The sequence below is a fragment of the Schistocerca americana genome, chromosome 1 (assembly GCF_021461395.2).
Source record: "Schistocerca americana isolate TAMUIC-IGC-003095 chromosome 1, iqSchAmer2.1, whole genome shotgun sequence".
NCBI classification, from domain to species: Eukaryota; Metazoa; Arthropoda; class Insecta; order Orthoptera; family Acrididae; genus Schistocerca; species Schistocerca americana.
The window spans coordinates 817,642,407-817,662,297 of NC_060119.1; the positions used below are offsets into that span (position 1 = coordinate 817,642,407).

Consider the following 19,891-nt stretch of genomic DNA (forward strand, 5'->3'; position numbering starts at 1 on the left):
AGTCAGTCGGTGTTGAGATGTTGTAGTAGGGAGTGCTTGTTCCAGGTTTAATGCAGTTGTTTGATGGGCTAGACAGCAGATGTTGTTCGAATGGAGATATTGTAATGATCAGAGTGCTTTTCGTCAATATATATGAAGGTAAAAAAATTCCTTTTTTTTCATTATTTCAATGTCGTAAATAATGCGTCATTACAGGTTCAGTCAACAAAGCATCTGGCTTGTGTTCTTATATTAGAGTGTAATTCTGGTTTCCTTACGCAATTATAGTATTTCTATTTTTTTCTAATTGCTTCAGTATAAATGGTGTTCAAAATATCTGGTCTTATTGACGAAGAACCGTGCCAGATGTGTACGTTGAATCACACTTCCACACACAGAACAATTACACTTGTGTCTTGGTTTCGTAGGTTTTATAGTTGCTGGGAACTTAATTAATTAATTGTATTAACGGAAATTTTCTTTCCTTCTTTGTTGTTCTATGCAGTCTGATTGCGTAATAATACTAGTCAGGGCCAACCGGATACGAGACTGCGTAACCGGACAGTCAACTACTAAAAATTAAAAAGTATTTTGCATTCATTATATATATATATAAAAAAAGCAAGCCCCCACGCACGTGGCGACCACTGCCTCGGATCGTCCCTTGGAATTCTTCTGATTGTAAAAATAGCAGACAGTAGTATTGTTGTAATAATTTGTAGTTTAGTAATTGTAGTCTATATTGCATGTGTAGATTTGGTAATTGTCATTCTTCTAATGGTATTTTTTGCAGAATTTAATTTTTGTTGTCTTGTATACGGGTTTGACAATTTTGTGCAGTTAGGAAGATTTCAATTGTTCGTTAATCGTGTTTGAGGGAAGCATTTCGTGTGAATGATATTGTTGGTGATAAAGTGTCATTGTGTGTGATTTTCGTATAGTGACGAGTTTTGTATGTTTTGTAAATGATTACGCGATCGATAAAAAAGGCAAAAATGATGAATAGTGAGAATGACGAAATTGTTAACATGGTGAACTCGCCAACACAGGAGAACAGGATGATGAATAATGAAGTAGAAAACAATTTAATAAGCAGGGAAAATAGTCCAGAACCAGTTCAAAATTTTTCACAATCAAAACATTTTCAGAATACGAGATTAACGACAGAAGACTCTGGAATAGTATCGAACACAGATAGATTTACAGCTTTGACGGAAGAAGTTGGTTTTGCGGGAAATGTTTGGGGCGAAAAGAATTTCGAACCAGTTAATATGGAGCAATTGATGAGTGCAATATTTAATTTGGGATCTGAATTAAAAACAGTGGGATCACAGTTACGATCTGAATTTAAAACAGAGATGGGAGCTTCGGCAACACGGTTAAAAACTGATATGGGAACAATGGAAACACGGTTAGACTCACGAATAGGGACATGTTTCAAAAACATGAAAGATGAATTAAAGAAAGAAATTAGAGAGGAAGTACAACCGATTTTGAATGCTCACAATAATAGATTAATTTCAATAGAAATCAGACAAAAGGAACAGGATAGAGAACAGGAAGAAAGAGATCGCGCGATAGTACAAAAATTTTCAGAGTTAAATTTACAACGTGCACATGATAAGGAAGAAATATTTGAAAGAATCGAGGAATCCGTACCAAATGACAGAATAAATAACCTAACACAACAATATGAACAGTTAACTACTAGATGTGTCAATACTGAAATCCGAGTCGCGACACTTACGGAAGACGTAAATAAACAGAAAGAACAAATAGGTGACTTATCGGAAAGAGTTGAGGAGATTGCAGATAAATTGACAAGTCTTAGTTTAAATGGGGACAGAGATTCAGATGATACAGCACCATTGCCATTTGCAGAAACCGAAGAGTACCAGAACATAAATAAGCATGTTGAAAATCAGGGAAAATTTAATGAACGCGTCAAAAGGGAATTTGAGGCATTATGAAAGCAAGTCAAACAAATTGAAGGCGAAATCGTAGGAAAAGACAGCAGAAGAAATTTAGAATCACAGATAGCAGAGGGGTTGGAAGAAAGTAATTTGTTTCATTTACGAGATGCAACAAGAGAGCGCCAGGCGCGCGAACTTGACAATAATCGACATTCGGACTGGGACAGACGCGGTAGGTCTTTGTCGCCACGAGGAGAAAACTTTGACCATAAACACTTCTTGACTGTTCGGAAATGTAAGATCTTTCGCAATTCTAAGAATGACATACATCCATGTTCATGGTTAGATCAATTTATGTACGCACTTCCACCAAATTGGCCACTAAGTCACAAACTGGAATTTATGTGTGGATATTTAGAAAACGAACCGGCGACGCGGATGCGCGCACTTATTAGAGATTGTAATAATCTAAATGATTTTTATCATGCATTTCTATCGGAATATTGGTCCGAAAACACGCAAGACAGAGTCAAACATAGTCTTATTATGCAGCGTAATTTCAAATAGTCAGAGCTTCGCACGCCGGCAGAATATTTTGAAGACATGATTCGAAAGAATCAGTTCCTTTCCAACCCTTATAGCCCGACTGAATTAATTCGCATTTGTTTAACTAAGCTGCCACAATCCATAAGACAAATTGCTTTAGCTGGAAGATGTAAAGACGACATTGAGACTTTTAAGACTTTGCTACAAGAACTCGAGTATGACAACGACGACGGGACTTCTGTAGTTTTTTCAGTAACAGTAATTACAATAGATTTTCAGAGAAAGGGATAGTGATCGGAACGGGCGTTATATGGGTAATTTTGAGAATGACAGACGTAACAGACAGGAGAATAGATACCAGCCTTATGACAATAACAGACGTTCTAACAGAAATTACACAGACAATTATAATAACGGTAATTCGTACCGGAATGATCAATCATACGGAAACAGTAATCGGTATCATCAAGACAGAAATTATTCATACAGTAATATAAATTCTTACTACAGAAATAACCAGGGTAGTAGGTCTAACAGTAATTTCAGAAGTGACAGTCGAAATTACACAAGAAGTAGTCATGCAGACAGACAGGAAAATAGAAATTTTAATAACAGACACAACCAAGAATTTGTATCTAACAGACAGGAGGGACCTAATTGGCATCCTCCACGTGACAGAACTTCAGAGAGACAAGTGCAGATCGTAGAAATTGATCCGCGAAATGACGCGAATAATCAAAGACGTGACGCAAGCAATCGACAATGAGTTGTAGCTTCGGCTTCTGGCAGCAATATAGACGGTTCAGAAAGTAATGACACTACGACTTTACACTCCGTACGCCTGGAAGACATGAGAGACATTTTGCTAGACGAAAAGGAAAATAATGTAGACGCATTTTTACATCCTGTTATTGAAGTATGTGTGGGTAAGAATAAGTTCACTGCAGTTTTAGATTCTGGGAGCCCATTGAATGTCATTAGTGAATCAGTTTTTCGTATATGTGTAAGAACTATTGCTTGTCCTGTGTTACCTGTTTCTAAAACTACAATTCGAGGAGCGATTTCTGGAAAAAGTATGGAAGTCAAACAACAGACCAACTTAAATTTCATTTGTCAAGGATACGAATTTTCTGCTAATTTTATTATTGTTCCGTTACTCAGTACACAAATTATATTAGGTATGGAGTTTCTTAACACACGTAAGGCAATTTTGAACTTTAAAGAAGGAAGTGTGAATTTGACTGTTGCCGGAATGCCGAAATGTTTGAAATTTTTCGAGTGTTTAACAAGATCTGAATCAGATACAAAATGTTTAAGGTTTCTTACTTCTGATGTTTTCGTTGAGCATTATGATGACAGTGTGTTTATTCATGACAACGACAATAGATACAGAGACGCGATGGATGATATAATTAATAGTGAAGAATTAATTAATGAAAAGGTTAAGAAAGCTGAAGTGCCAGATGACGTTGCAAGAGAAGAACTGCACCAAATTTTGACTTCACATGCTACAGTATTTAGTCATCACACAGGAACTATACAAGGCTTACAATATTTATTTAAAGTAAAAGAACACACACCATTTCGGGGGGAAACGTACGCTATTCCTTTGGCTTACAGAGACAAGGTTAAGAGTGAACTTCAATACATGTTAGATCAAGGCATTATTGAGCCAGCAGTCAGTCCTTATACCAGCCCATTACACGTCGTTCTTAAAAAGGATGGATCAATTCGTTTGGTTCTGGATTCCAGACAGATAAATAATATCATCATTCCTGAAACTGACCGTCCACAAAATTTAGATGAACTTCTTCAACATTTCCATGGAATTAAAGTTTTATCCACGATTGATATGCGCGCAAGTTTTTGACAAATAGAACTCCACCCTGATTGTAGAAAATACACTGCCTTTTTAGTCTTTGGTAACTGTTATCAGTTTCGGAAATTACCGTTTGGACTTACTGTGTCTTCAGCAGCATTCATTCGTAGTTTAAACGAAATTTTACCTGTTCATCTTCATGATAATATTACTTCATATGTTGACGATATTCTTATTGCTAAACGTTCTTGGAGTGAGCACAACAAAATTTTGGATTCATTATTACGTATCTTTGCAACAGCTGGCATTACAGTGAACTTGGAAAAATCTGAATTTGGTCGTTCTCAGGTGAAATTTCTCAGTCACATTATTTCTACAGAAGGTATTCTTCCTGATCCAGAGAAACTAGACGCTATTCGTAATTATGCTGTTCCTACCACAAAACGTGATTTCCTAGTTTCCTTGGTGTCTGTAATTTTCTTAGACGCTTTGTTAGATTGGACGATTTGGCCACACCTCGTTTATGTGAACTATCTGGAAAGAATTCTAATTGGTGTTGGGATGAGGAAGCTCAGTCAGAATTTGAACAACTTCGTGATGCTTTAGTTGCTGCTCCACTTCTTTCACATCCGGATTTATCTAAAGATTTTTGTTAGACAGTATTATTCAGTTCGCAATGATATTCTTTTTAAACGAAAATCGGTCGACAACTCTGTTTGGTTAGTTTGTATTCCTGATGAGTGGGTCAATAAATTGATTTGGTACACACATTTCAGTTATGCACACTTTGGTCCCAGAAAATGCTTTCATAAATTACGAGAAAATTGTTACTTCAGTAATATGGAAAAACGTATTCGATCTGTTCTTGCCAAATGCAAATTATGTCAAAAGGCTAAGCCGCCAACTATTTCTCACAGAGCACCGTTATTTCCTATCATTCCAGCGAAATTAAAGGAGATGGCTGCAGTTGATTTGTTCGGTCCAGTGGTTCGTTCTACTAATGGTTTTGCTTACATTTTGGTAGCAGTCGAATTGACATCAAAATATGTGTGTTTTACACCTTTACGCAAAGCAACAGTTCGTTCAGTATCTAATGCTTTCATCAAACATTTTCTTAAAGAAGTGGGTCATGTTGATAAGGTTATATCAGATAATGGATCACAGTTTCGCTCTAAAATTTGGTTTTGTACTCTACGGCGTCGTAAGATTAAACCAATTTTCATTTCACTTTTTCACCCTCAATCTAACGCTTCAGAGAGATGGATGAAGGAAATCAATAAATTGTGTCGACTTTATTGTCATCAGAATCACAGAACGTGGGATGAGTATCTTCATATTTTTCAAAATATTCTGAATGAACTCCCTAATGATTCAACTTCTTAACCGCCTATATTGATATTAAAAAATAAAGCACCGACAAATTGCATTTCTGAAATCGTTCCTTTTCCGCCTTCACGGAAACTTCGGCATTCTGAAGTTGTCAACCTGGCTCTGCAAAATATTGCATCTGCGGCTGCTAGAAGAGAGAAATCAGCTAAACGTCCAGGTTGTTTAAAAACTTTATCAGTTGGTCAAAAGGTATTAATTAAGTCTCATCGTTTGTCTCACAAGGGAAAGGGCTTGTCGCAAATTTTTTCTACTTTATAATGGTCCATACAGAGTTCGCAAAATTATTCATGATAACACTGTCGAAGTAGAAACTCTTAAATCTCGGCGCTCTAAGGGAATACATCACATATCGAACGTTAAAATTTTTGTGGAATGACATACTTTTGAGAGACTAACAGTTACATGTAAACATGCAGAGAATATAAGGATACCGCACCGCGTTCCAGCGGCGGCACATACTCAAAGCAACAGTCAAGTCTGCGCGCCGCACAAGGCAGTCGTTGAACGCAAACAATTACTTCCTACGTCATGCGCCCACAGCTGATCGAGCGCTCAGTGCGAATGCACTGACAGCCGTAAACAAATACGCAGTCTAATTTCTCTGATTAAATTCAGTATAAAGCTATAGTGACTTAGTAAATTATGTTATTAACGTTCAGTATTTTTCAGGATACGGTTGTAGAAAATATTTAAGAACTTCAGGTAATTTCTGTGTGTGTCCGACGTTAAAAGGACTTGCTATCGAGAAATTTTCATGAAGAATGTAATTTCGAAGAAGAAAGTAATAAACTAAAAAGGGTAACTATTAATTGAGTTTATTATTCAGGTAACATAATTCCACTTAGGTACGTACTTTAGATGTAATTTGCTGCTCGCGATTACGTGATTCATACTTTGTGCTAATTTCATGTTCTATGAATTTACTTGTGAAGCGACGTGCTTACGTACATTTACTGATTTTGACAATGATTGATTAATGAACAGGGTTGTTACTTATGTATATTATGCATCGCTTGGCTGCTATGCTTTTTCACTGATGTCATATTTTTTAATTATGTGCCTGCTGTGCTTATTTATTTAAATTATAATTGTCACCTTATTAATTGTGCTGACTGTGGTTATGTATGTAAGTTATACTTTGTGATTTATCTGCTTGCGCCTTCATGTTTACTTATTAAGATTGCATACAAACATTTATTTGCTTATGCTGATTGCATATTTACACATTTCTGTTTTGTTGTCATAACTACTCTTCAATTTAGAATATAGCAATGCTGATGTACAGTGTACGAACATAGAGTTTAGGTTACACTATGGTATTAATTATAGATTGTTTGCTTGGCAGAGCCTCGTTGTAGGAACTGTGCTGCATCCACTTGTTGACACTCTGTTCTCTACTGGTATATTTACTCGCTATTGCATGTTTTGCTTACGCTCAGTGCCTTATATTTTTAAGATAAGAAACTGAACTGCTATAATTCTACGAACGACGTTTGTACAAGAAACTTCATTGAAGTCACATGGGCTGGAGGTTTTATGGAAGCTGTATAAATTTATGCTAATAGGAAGGAAGCTAACGACATGACATACCAACACTAGGGTTAGACCATTGACAGTTATTACACTGCATTCTTCGTGAGCAATTGAAATAGGAAGTGACACTTGACACAAGAAATACTCCACATGTATGTTTCTGATTTGCCATGATTCTTGAAGTGGTGTACACACTGTGAAATATTATGATTTATTCACTCAAAGTCTTATGTGATCTTTCATACTACGTACTCGTACTTACTTACTGAGAGTTATTCAAACTAAAGGCTGTTAGAAGTCATGTATGCATTTCTTTTGTTTAATGATGGACAAGGTAACCAAAATGTATCTTATAATTCATAATGAGTAGAAGATTTGGGTCAGATGGATTACACAGAGGTTGTGTGTGGACACTGTGTCTTCGGATTGCATGGGATGATGAATTGAAGTTTGCATTAGGATTTTATCTGTACTTGTTCGAGGAGATTGACTAGAGGAAGGAGTTGTTATGGAAGTGAAATGATATTGATGATAAGATTTATATGTATCGACGTAAGAGGTATTATTGAAGTATTGAGATTATGTGATGCTGATGATTATTGGAGTTTTGGTGGATAAGAGGTAAAGTAAGTGAGGTGCATATTTTTTTTGTTGGTTTATATGGAACAAGGAGGATGAAGATGGCAGACTAGAACACTCAAGTAGAAGGAAGATTGTCTACACACACACTTTGTTAAATCACTAAGCAGTATATACCTTTTTTTTGAGAGAGGAAGCATTTGCATATCTTGGTACACTGACAGTTGTTCAGCAACCGTACATTTGATTTGGCTTGGCAAACATTGGTCTTGACATGATGACTACAACGTTGACTAACTATTATTGACTACAATATAATGGAAGGAAACATTCCACGTGGGAAAAATTATATATAAAAACAAAGATGAGGTGACTTACCGAACAAAAACGCTGGCAGGTCGATAGACACACAAACAAACACAAACATACACACAAAATTCAAGCTTTCGCAACAAATTGTTGCCTCATCAGGAAAGAGGGAAGGAGAGGGGAAGACGAAAGGAAGTGGGTTTTAAAGGAGAGGGTAAGGAGTCATTCCAATCCCGGGAGCGGAAAGACTTACCTTAGGGGGAAAAAAGGACAGGTATACACTCGCACACACGCACATATCCATCCACACATACAGACACAAGCAGACATATTTAAAGACAAAGAGTTTGGGCAGAGATGTCAGTCGAGGCAGAAGTGTAGAGGCAAAGAAGTTGTTGAAAGACAGGTGAGGTATGAGTGGCGGCAACTTGAAATTAGCGGAGATTGAGGCCTGGCGGATGACGAGAAGAGAGGATGTACTGAAGGGCAAGTTCCCATCTCCGGAGTTCGGATAGGTTGGTGTTGGTGGGAAGTATCCAGATAACCCGGACGGTGTAACACTGTGCCAAGATGTGCTGGCCGTGCACCAAGGCATGTTTAGCCACAGGGTGATCCTCATTACCAACAAACACTGTCTGCCTGTGTCCATTCATGCGAATGGACAGTTTGTTGCTGGTCATTCCCACATAGAATGCGTCACAGTGTAGGCAGGTCAGTTGGTAAATCACGTGGGTGCTTTCACACGTGGCTCTGCCTTTGATCGTGTACACCTTCCGGGTTACAGGACTGGAGTAGGTGGTGGTGGGAGGGTGCATGGGACAGGTTTTGCATCGGGGGCGGTTACAAGGATAGGAGCCAGAGGGTAGGGAAGGTGGTTTGGGGATTTCATAGGGATGAACTAACAGGTTACGAAGGTTAGGTGGACGGCGGAATGACACTCTTGGCGGAGTGGGGAGGATTTCATGAAGGATGGATCTCATTTCAGGGCAGGATTTGAGGAAGTCGTATCCCTGCTGGAGAGCCACATTCAGAGTCTGGTCCAGTCCCGGAAAGTATCCTGTCACAAGTGGGGCACTTTTGTGGTTCTTCTGTGGGGGATTCTGGGTTTGAGGGGACGAGGAAGTGGCTCTGGTTATTTGCTTCTGTACCAGGTCGGGAGGGTAGTTGCGGGATGCGAAAGCTGTTTTCAGGTTGTTGGTGTAATGATTCAGGGATTCCGGACTGGAGCAGATTCGTTTGCCACGAAGACCTAGGCTGTAGGGAAGGGACCGTTTGATGTGGAATGGGTGGCAGCTGTCATAATGGAGGTACTGTTGCTTGTTGGTGGGTTTGATGTGGACGGACGTGTGAAGTTGGCCATTGGACAGGTGGAGGTCAACGTCAAGGAAAGTGGCATGGGATTTGGAGTAGGACCAGGTGAAACTGATGGAACCAAAGGAGTTGAGGTTGGAGAGGAAATTCTGGAGTTCTTCTTCACTGTGAGTCCAGATCATGAAGATGTCATCAATAAATCTGTACCAAACTTTGGGTTGGCAGACTTGGGTAACCAAGAAGGCTTCCTCTAAGCGACCCATGAATAGGTTGGCGTACGAGGGGGCCATCCTGGTACCCATGGCTGTTCCCTTTAATTGTTGGTATGTCTGGCCTTCAAAAGTGAAGAAGTTGTGGGTCAGGATGAAGCTGGCTAAGGTGATGAGGAAAGAGGTTTTAGGTAGGGTGGCAGGTGATCGGCGTGAAAGGAAATGCTCCATCGCAGCGAGGCCCTGGACATGCGGAATATTTGTGTATAAGGACGTGGCATCAATGGTTACCCCACCGACACCCCGCACCCCTACCTTCTACCTTCTTCCTAAAATCCACAAACCCAATCATCCCGGCCGCCCCATTGTAGCTGGTTACCAAGCCCCCACAGAACGTATCTCTGCCTACGTAGATCAACACCTTCAACCCATTACATGCAGTCTCCCATCCTTCATCAAGGACACCAACCACTTCCTTGAACGCCTGGAATCCTTACCCAATCTGTTACCCCCGGAAACCATCCTTGTAACCATTGATGCCACGTCCTTATACACAAATATTCCGCATGTCCAGGGCCTCGCTGCGATGGAGCATTTCCTTTCACGCCGATCACCTGCCACCCTACCTAAAACCTCTTTCCTCATCACCTTAGCCAGCTTCATCCTGACCCACAACTTCTTCACTTTTGAAGGCCAGACATACCAACAATTAAAGGGAACAGCCATGGGTACCAGGATGGCCCCCTCGTACGCCAACCTATTCATGGGTCGCTTAGAGGAAGCCTTCTTGGTTACCCAAGTCTGCCAACCCAAAGTTTGGTACAGATTTATTGATGACATCTTCATGATCTGGACTCACAGTGAAGAAGAACTCCAGAATTTCCTCTCCAACCTCAACTCCTTTGGTTCCATCAGTTTCACCTGGTCCTACTCCAAATCCCATGCCACTTTCCTTGACGTTGACCTCCACCTGTCCAATGGCCAACTTCACACGTCCGTCCACATCAAACCCACCAACAAGCAACAGTACCTCCATTATGACAGCTGCCACCCATTCCACATCAAACGGTCCCTTCCCTACAGCCTAGGTCTTCGTGGCAAACGAATCTGCTCCAGTCCGGAATCCCTGAATCATTACACCAACAACCTGAAAACAGCTTTCGCATCCCGCAACTACCCTCCCGACCTGGTACAGAAGCAAATAACCAGAGCCACTTCCTCGTCCCCTCAAACCCAGAATCCCCCACAGAAGAACCACAAAAGTGCCCCACTTGTGACAGGATACTTTCCGGGACTGGACCAGACTCTGAATGTGGCTCTCCAGCAGGGATACGACTTCCTCAAATCCTGCCCTGAAATGAGATCCATCCTTCATGAAATCCTCCCCACTCCGCCAAGAGTGTCATTCCGCCGTCCACCTAACCTTCGTAACCTGTTAGTTCATCCCTATGAAATCCCCAAACCACCTTCCCTACCCTCTGGCTCCTATCCTTGTAACCGCCCCCGATGCAAAACCTGTCCCATGCACCCTCCCACCACCACCTACTCCAGTCCTGTAACCCGGAAGGTGTACACGATCAAAGGCAGAGCCACGTGTGAAAGCACCCACGTGATTTACCAACTGACCTGCCTACACTGTGACGCATTCTATGTGGGAATGACCAGCAACAAACTGTCCATTCGCATGAATGGACACAGGCAGACAGTGTTTGTTGGTAATGAGGATCACCCTGTGGCTAAACATGCCTTGGTGCACGGCCAGCACATCTTGGCACAGTGTTACACCGTCCGGGTTATCTGGATACTTCCCACCAACACCAACCTATCCGAACTCCGGAGATGGGAACTTGCCCTTCAGTACATCCTCTCTTCTCGTCATCCGCCAGGCCTCAATCTCCGCTAATTTCAAGTTGCCGCCACTCATACCTCACCTGTCTTTCAACAACTTCTTTGCCTCTACACTTCTGCCTCGACTGACATCTCTGCCCAAACTCTTTGTCTTTAAATATGTCTGCTTGTGTCTGTATGTGTGGATGGATATGTGCGTGTGTGCGAGTGTATACCTGTCCTTTTTTCCCCCTAAGGTAAGTCTTTCCGCTCCCGGGATTGGAATGACTCCTTACCCTCTCCTTTAAAACCCACTTCCTTTCGTCTTCCCCTCTCCTTCCCTCTTTCCTGATGAGGCAACAATTTGTTGCGAAAGCTTGAATTTTGTGTGTATGTTTGTGTTTGTTTGTGTGTCTATCGACCTGCCAGCGTTTTTGTTCGGTAAGTCACCTCATCTTTGTTTTTATATATAACTATTATTGACTGTTATACATTGCTGCCACTACTACTTGATACACATGATGAACATCAAATTTTGACAGAATTGCATTTACACAGTTAACACTATTCAATTACACAGTAGTACTTAATGTGGACGAAAGATGAGTGGTGTGTTTTGTGTGTTTTCCTTTCCTAATCCCAAATAATTGGTACCGACCTATCTCCTAAATATTATTTTACTTGTTTGTTGTGGCTTGCACTGACACTCATAAATATTATAGGTTTACTGATGTTTGTGTATTTGTAATAGTTAATATGACAATTATCTGATATCATTTGTGTGTTTATTATAATTTGTATGTTTAGTGTAAGGGCATTGATAATAATTTTGTAAAAACAATTGTGTGTGCATTCAAACTGTTGTTCACACCTGCACCTGTTCAACATTAATGGGTGCCACTTAGAAATGTCTGATTAGTGATAGTGAATATTATGGACTGCTGTCTGCACCTGCTCAACATTACTGGGTGCCACTGATGGACTGCTTCTACTGAGATAATGTCACTTGTTGGTGTCTGCACCTGTTCAACAATGCTGGGTGCCACTGATGGACTGCTTCTACTGAAAAGATGTCACTTGTTGGTGTCTGCACCTGCTTAACATTACTGGGTGCCACTGATGAAACTGCTTCTACTGAAATGTCACGTGTTGGTGTCTGCACCTGTTCAACATTGCTGGGTGCTACTGATGGAACTGCTTCTACTGAAATGTCACTTGTTGGTCTCTGCACTTGTTCAACATTGCTGGGTGCCACTGATGGAACTGTTTCTACTGAAATAATGCCACTTGTTCAACATTGCTGGGTGCCACTAATGGGACTGCTTCTATTGAAATGATGTCACTTGTCGGTGTCTGCACCTACTCAACATTGCTGGGTGCCACTGTTGGAATTGTTTCTACTGAAATGATGTTACTTCTTGCTGTCTGCACCTGTTCAACATTACTGGGTGCCACAGATGGAACTGCTTCTACTGAAATGAAGTCACTTATTGGTGTCTGCACCTACTCAGCATTACTGGGTGCCACTGATGGACTGCTTCTACTGAAATAATGTCACGGGTTGGTGTCTGCACCTGTTCAACATTGCTGGGTGCCACTGATGGAACTGCTTCTACTGAAATGTCACTTGTTGGTCTCTGCACCTGTTCAACATTGCTGGGTGCCACTGATATTTTTAAGATAAGAAAATGACGAACGACATTAGTACAAGAAACTTCATAGAAGTCACATAAGCTGGAGGTTTTATGGAAGCTGTATAAATTTATGCTAATAGGAAGGAAGCTAACGACATGACATACCAACACTAGGGTTAGACCATTGACAGTTATTACACTGCATTCTTCGTGAGCAATTGAAATAGGAAGTGACACCTGACACAAGAAATACTCCACATGTATGTTTCTGATTTGCCATGATTCTTGAAGTGGTGTACACACTGTGAAATATTATGATTTATTCACTCAAAGTCTTATGTGATCTTTCATACTACGTACTCGTGCTTACTTACTGAGAGTTTTTCAAACTAAAGGCTGTTAGAAGTCATGTATGCATTTCTTTTGTTTAATGATGGACAAGGTAACCAAAATGTATCATATAATTCATAATGAGTAGAAGATTTGGGTCAGATGGATTACACAGAGGTTGTGTGTGGACACTGTGTCTTCGGATTGTATGGGATAATGAATTGAAGTTTGCACTAGAATTTTATCTGTACTTGTTCGAGGAGACTGACTAGAGGAAAGAGTTGTTATGGAAGTGAAATGATATTGACGATAAGGTTTATATGTGTTGACGTATTGAAGAGATATTATTGAGGTATTGAGATTGTGTGAAGTTGATGATTATTGGAGTTTTGGTGGACAAGAGGTAAGTTAAATGATATTGATGATAAAGTTTATATGTATCGACGTAAGAGGTATTATTGAAGTATTAAGATTATGTAATGATTATTGGAGTTTTGCTGGATAAGAGGTAAAGTAAGTCAGGAGCATATTTTTTTTTTTGGAACAAGGAGGATAAGGAGGCAGACTAGAACACTCAAGTAGAAGGAAGATTGTCTACACACACACACTTTGTTAAATCACTAAGCAGTATATACTTTTTTTTTTGGAGAGAGGAAGTAATTGCATATCTTGGCACACTGACAGTTGTTCAGCAACAGTACATTTGATTTGGCTTGGCAGACATTGCTCTTGACATGATGACTACGATGTTGACTAACTATTATTGGCTGTTGTACATTGCTGCCACTACTACTTGATACACATGATTAACATCAAATGTTGACAGAATTGCATTTACACAGTTAACACTATTCAATTACACAGTAGCACTAATGTGGACGAAAGATGAGTGATTGTATTTTGTGTGTTTTCCCTTCCTAATCCCAGATAATTGGTACCGACCTATCTCCTAAATATTATTTTACTTGTTTGTTGTGGCTTGCACTGACACCCACAAATATTATAGGTTTACTGATATTTGTGTATTTGTAACAGTAATATGACAATTATCTGATATCATTTGTGTGTTTATTATAATTTGTATGTTTAGTGTAAGAGCATTGATAATAATTTTGTAAAAAGCAATTGTGTGTGCATTCAAACTGTTGTTTACACCTGCGCCTGTTCAACATTGATGTGTGACACTTAGAAATGTTTAATTTCTGCTGATGAACTGTGTGATTAGTGATAGTGAATATTATGGACTGTTACTGGCACTTTTTCTACATGATTGGGGCCACTAGGACATGTTTAATTTCTGCTGATAAACTCTGATGAACAGTGTGATTAGTGATAGTGAATATTATGGACTGCTGTCTGCACCTGTTCAACATTACTGGGTGTCACTAGTGGAACTGCTTATACTGAAATGATGTCACTTGTTGCTGTCTGCACCTGCTCAACATTGCTGGGTGCCAGTAATGGAACTGCTTCTGCTGAATGATGTCACTTGTTGGTGTCTGCACCTGCTCAACATTGCTGGGTGCCACTGATGAAACTGTTTCTACTGAAATGATGTCACTTGTTGGTGTCTGCACCTGTTCAACATTACTGGGTGCCACTGATGGAGTGTGCTTGGCGAGATGTGGCAGTAGTCAGTGCTTGTTGAGATGTGGTAGGAGTCAGTCGGTGTTGAGATGTTGTAGCAGGGAGTGCTTGTTCCATGTTTTATGCAGTTGTTTGATGGGCTAGACAGCAGATGTTGTTCGAATGGAGATATTGTAATGATCAGAGTGCTTTTCATCAATATATATGAAGGTAAAAAAATTCCCCTTTTCATTATTTCAATGTCTTAAATAATGCGTCATTACAGGTTCAGTCAACAAAGCATCTGGCTTGTGTTCTTGTATTAGAGTGTAATTCTGGTTTCCTTACGCAATTATAGTATTTCTATTTTTTTTAATTGCTTCAGTATAAATGGTGTTCAAAATATCTGGTCTTATTGACGAAGAACCGTGCCAGATGTGTACGTTGAATCACACTTCCACACACAGAACAATTACACTTGTGTCTTGGTTTCGTAGGTTTTATAGTTGCTGGGGACTTAATTAATTAATTGTATTAACGGAAATTTTCTTTCATTCTTTGTTGTTGTTCTATGCAGTCTGATTGCGTAATAATACTAGTCAGGGCCAACCGGTTACGAGACTTCGTAATCGGACAGACAGCTACTAAAAAAAATAAAAAAAGTATTTGCATTTCATATTTATATAATTAAGCCCCCATGCAATGTCAAAGAACCTACATTACATGTCTTTTGTTATTTCTGAGGTCATTTTTATATACATCTGTGAAATGGATTCATATGTGGAAATTACAGACTTTTGCTAATTGCTGTATCAAGGTAAAGTATAGAACAGGTCATGTTGAATTAGACAGTTTTATATGCAAGACGTAAACTCCAAACCAAAATTATTTGGTTAGAACACTGTTGAAATTTTGTATATACATCTTATTCCTTAGCTCTTTTTGTTTGTTAAGTATGTTGTCTGGTTGTTTTTGTCACATGGGTATATATTTCAGTTTCTTCTAGAATATTTAATAATCTCCTTTTTCTGCTTTATGGAGAATGGTGATATTTTTGTTAATGTCATTAGCAGAATACTTGTACTCTCTTAAATGAGCACTGAATAGTGAGGGTTGTGGTCGTTGGTAGCCCTTGGTCTCATGTTACTCTTAGGAAAAGCCATGTACTTTGTGACTTATGAACTTTACCGTACATGTGAAAATGTTTTTATTGTTTCAATCATCCGACTTAATATGATGCTTGTGCAGTTTCATCATTCAGACTTTAATAATGACATGTAATATCAAGTAACCATTTTTTTAACCTAGTTGAGAAACCTGGCGTTGCCTGGGTCAGAATATATGGCACAAGTGAAGGCATGTGTACCATTGTAGATATGAGATGTATACAGACATACCATAAGTACAAACTATGTTGACACTCAGAGCGGTGACTGGTGGGAGTGACTATGAAGGCATTTCCTATTCAGGGTCGCTCCGGTTAGCCACCGCACTGAGTGTCAACTTAGTTTGCATGTATAGTACATTTCATTAAAGATATTGTGAATGCAGTTACCCTGTTATTAAGGTAGTTTGGTCATGGTGCATATGGCACTGGATCATTGTGATTGGCACAAATCCACAAAGTATGGAGCAATACTCTTAGATAAAGCTAAGTAATATATGACTTATGAACTTTACCACATACGTGAAAATATTTCTATTTTCATGGCACGGTGTAATGGTGATATTCCTGTCCTTGTGTTTCATCTATACTGTGGTGGCTGGAAGTGGGTGATTGTGGTTGGCAGATATCTCAGTATAATGTGTGATGTGGAACACTTAATTTTCATAGAAAAATATTTATTGTATATGACATTTGAACTTTACCATTTTAGTGAATATACTCGCTTATACAGTCCTCACTCGGTTCCATCCATACTGGCACTGACACTGTCTTATGAAGACATGCCTAAAAGTATGTATTGCTCTGTATTTTGTGGATTTTTGCCCACCACACTCATCCAGTGCCAAGAACCGTGACCAAACTATCTTACTAACAGGATAACTGAATTCATAATATTCTTAATGTGATATATGTCTGTATGAAGCTCATATCTAGAATGGTACTCGTGCCTTCTCCAGTGCCATATATTATGACCTGGGCAATGCCGGGTTTCTCAGCTAGTACCTTATAAAACATGCTATAATCACAGAAGGATTCCCCATATAGCTTTGTAGATCTACATTGATACTCTGCAAATCACATTTAAGTGCCTGGCAGAGGGTTTATTGAACCACCTTTAACGATTCTCTATTATTCCAATCTTGTATAGCACGCAAAAAGAATGAACACTTATATCTTTCCGCATGAGCTCTGATTTCCCTTATTTTAACGTGGTGATAGTTCCTTCCTATGTAGGTCAGAGTCAACAAAATATTTTCGCATCCAGAGGAGAAAGTTGGTGATTGGAATTTCGTGAGAAGATTCCGTCGCAACGGACAACGCCTCTCTTTTAATGACGTTTGGCCCAAATCCTGTATCATTTCTATGACACTCTCTCTGGTAAGGATCCCACACCGCGTAGCAGTATTCTAAAAGAGGACGGACAAGCGTAGTGTAGGCCGTCTCCTTAGTAGGTCTGTTACATTTTCTAAGTGTCCTACGAGTAAAACACAGTCTTTGGTTAGCCTTCCCCACATTTTCTTTGTGTTCATTCCAATTTAAGTTGTTGTAATTGTAATAACTAGATATTTAGTTGAATTTACGGCTTTTAGATTAGACTGATTTATCATGTAACCGAAGTTTGAGTTTCTTTTAGCACTCATGTGGGTGACCTCACACTTTTCGTTATTTAGGGTCAACTGCCACTTTTCGCACCATTCAGATATCTTTTCTAAATTATTTTGCAGTTTGTTTTACTCTTCTGATGACTTTATTAGTTGATAAACAACAGCGTCATCGGCAAACAACCAAACATGGCTGCTCAGATTGTCTCCCAAATTGTTTATATAGATAAGAAACAGCAAAGGGCCTGTAACACTACCTTGGGGAACGCCAGAAATCTCTTCTGTTTTGCTCGATGACTTTCCGTCAATTACTACGAACTGTGACCTCTAACAGGAAATCACAAATCCAGTTACATAACTGGGATGATATTCCATAAGCACACAATTTCACTATGAGCCACTTGTGTGGTATCATGTCAAAAGCCTTCCGGAAATACAGAAATATGGAATCGATCTGAAATCCCTTGTCAATAGCCCTCAACACTTCATGTGAATAAAGAGCTAGTTGTGTTTCACAGGAACGATGTTTTAAAACCCATGTTGACTGTGTGTCAATAGACTGTTTTATTCGAGATAATTCATAATGTTCGAACACAATATATGTTCCAGAATCCTGCTGCATATCGACGTTAACGATATGGGCCAGTAATTTAGTGGATTACTCCTACTACCTTTCTTGAATATTGGTGTGACCTGTGCAACTTTCCAGTCTATGGGTATGGATCTTTCGTCGAGCGAACGGTTGTATATGATTGTTAAGTATGGAGCTAATGCATCAGCATACTCCGAAAGAAACCTAATTGGTATACAGTCTGGACCAGAAGACTTGCTTTTGTTAAGGGATTTAAGTTGCTTCACTACACCGAGGATATTTACTTCTACGTTACTCATGTTGGCAGCTGTTCTCGATTCAAATTATGGAATATTTACTTCGTCTCCTTTTGTGAAGTAACTGTGCTTTGGCAGCACTGTCTTTGATAGTATCTTCATTTCTATCACACAGAGAAGGCATTGATTGATTCTTGCTGCTAACATACTTCACATATGACCAGAATCTCTTTGGATTTTCTGCCAGGTTTCAAGACAAAGTTTCATTGTGGAAACTGTTATAAGTATCTCACATTGAAGTCCGCACTAAATTTCAGTCTTCTGTAAAAGATCGCCTATCTTGGGGATTTTGCTTCTGTTTAAATTTGGCATGTTTGTTTCGATGTTTCTGCTACAGTGTTCTAACCTGTTTTGTGTATCAAGGAGAATCAGCTCCATCGTTTGTTAATTTATTTGGTATAAGTATCTCAATTGCTGCCAATACTATTTCTTTGAATTTAAGCCACATCTAGTCTACACTTATATTATTAATTCAGAAAGAGTGGAGATTGTCTCTCAGGAAGGCGTCAAGTGAATTTTTATCTGCTTTTTTGGATAGGTATATTTTTCACGTATTTTTCAAGGATTTGGGGATTACAATATTCAATCTCACTACGCCAACCCTGTGTTCACTAATCCCTGAATCGGTTTTGATGCTCATTATTAACTCAGGATTACTTGTTGCTAAGAGATCAAATGTGTTTTCACAACCGTTTACTATTTGCGTGGGCTCATGAACTAATTTCTCGAAATAATTTTCAGAGAATGCATTTAGCACAGTTTCAGATTATATTTTATGCGTACTCTGGAACTGAACATGTACAGGGTTATTACAAATGATTGAAGCGATTTCACAGCTCTACAATAACTTTATTATTTGAGATAATTTCACAATGCTTTGCACACACATACAAAATCTCAAAAAGTTTTTTTAGGCATTCACAAATGTTCGATATGTGCCCCTTTAGTGATTCGGCAGACATCAAGCTGATAATCAAGTTCCTCCCACACTTGGCGCAGCATGTCCTCATCAATGAGTTTGAAAGCATTGTTGATGCGAGCTCGCAGTTCTGGCACGTTTCTTGGTAGAGGAGGTTTAAACACTGAATCTTTCACATCACTATGCGTGAAACTTGCCCGCACGCGTTCAACCGTTTCTTCGCTCACTGCAGGCCGACCCGTTGATTTCCCCTTACAGAGGCATCCAGAAGCTTTAAACTGCGCATACCATCGCCGAATGGAGTTAGCAGTTGGTGGATCTTTGTTGAACTTCATCCTGAAGTGTCGTTGCACTGTTATGACTGACTGATG

At 39.4% G+C, this 19,891-nt stretch overlaps 1 protein-coding gene across 2 annotated transcripts in view; it reads left to right on the forward strand.

Moving 5' to 3' along the window:
* LOC124612975 (ribonuclease H1-like) overlaps nt 1-19,891 on the forward strand; it is a 152,247-nt gene that overhangs the window by 86,211 nt on the left and 46,145 nt on the right. The window lies entirely within an intron of this gene.